At 41.4% G+C, this 1,360-nt stretch overlaps 1 non-coding gene across 1 annotated transcript; it reads right to left on the reverse strand.

Annotated features, from left to right (window-relative positions):
* Positions 1-791: 791 nt before the first annotated feature.
* On the reverse strand, positions 792-874 carry trnas-uga (transfer RNA serine (anticodon UGA)). Its single transcript has one exon. It is a non-coding gene; the product is annotated as a tRNA-Ser (tRNA).
* Between the last annotated feature and the right edge of the window lie 486 nt (positions 875-1,360).

Consider the following 1,360-nt stretch of genomic DNA (forward strand, 5'->3'; position numbering starts at 1 on the left):
AACAAATCATACCCATTTATGATGATTTGTGCCGTCAAATCATTTACTATATTTCGAATGCTTCGTGCGGTTAAGTAGAGTGTTTTAATACCAGTTTTTAAACCAGGATTTTTAGTTTTGACCCCTCCTGCAGCCACTTTATATTCATACATATTGTCCCTTCCTATCACCTTGTCGTTTACACTTACCCCAGTGCTACTCTGCTCTGTTGCCTCCTGCCTTTTGCATTTTTTCTTGGGGTGCTGTGATCTGAGCTCTCACCCACTCGAACTAGCTCAGAGCCCTCTCCTGGGTTCCGAATACTCCTTGCATTGTGGCACCGAGATGTCATGCTTGCCTTCCAATTACACTTTGACCCATTAGAATTTTGCTGTACATTATTCTGCTGCAAACTGCAGGGGCCACGTCGCTTAATGGATAAGGCATCTACTTTGATGCAAACACTGATGTTATCAGAAAATTGCAACGTCAAACGCTGCCGTGGTCATTTTGGCAAAACTTGTTCATCTTTATAAAACCAAACCTCGTTCGCACTCATTAACTAAAGGTGAGTTCCTCCCAAACAATGCACTGACCTTTATTAAAAGGCATTGTTTCATGCTGTGTATATTGCTCACTGATTTTTGCAGATAGTGTCCAACAAACCAACAATAAATATCGATAAATTATTAATGCTACCAGTTCGAACAACAGCTTCGCATCAATCAGTGTAATAAAGGGCAGTGGAGGGAATTGTGATCAGATTCCAATGAGATCACCGTGAGTCGATAAAAAAAGAGCACCTGTCGAATCGCTGCGAGCAGGGTTCGAACCTGCGCAGGGAAACCCCCATTGGATTTCAAGTCCAACGCCTTAACCACTCGGCCATCGCAGCTACACAGTAGAACTGCTTTAATAGTCGAATCGTCGGTGCAAGTTATCAGAGAGACCGCCTGCATGCTTGCCCGATTGGATCTCCCAGACGATGTGAAAATTAAATCATAGAATCACAGAATCTCACAAAAAAAAGGAAAATTGTCGGTCACAACGAAAATAATTTACATTTCGGTAAAAACTGAACAGTCTGGGGAGCTTCTTTCTCTAAAAACAAGTGAGATATATTTTTAACATTTTGAAGGTATTTGATCGAGTTGATGTGGAGAAAATGTTTGCTTTTGTGCAGGAGTTCAGAACGGGAGGTCACCGACAAATTCAGTAGACAATTCAACAGCAACTTATTTACCAAAGAGTGGTTAGATGTGGATGATGCTACACGAGCAGTAGTTGAGGCGAATGGCACAGATTCATTTTAAAGGGAATTACCAGAGCACATGACTGAGAAATCAATAGAACAATATGCTGATAGGATCAAGTGAAGTAG

Source organism: Pristiophorus japonicus, unplaced genomic scaffold (assembly GCF_044704955.1).
Source record: "Pristiophorus japonicus isolate sPriJap1 unplaced genomic scaffold, sPriJap1.hap1 HAP1_SCAFFOLD_66, whole genome shotgun sequence".
Lineage (NCBI taxonomy): Eukaryota > Metazoa > Chordata > Chondrichthyes > Pristiophoridae > Pristiophorus > Pristiophorus japonicus.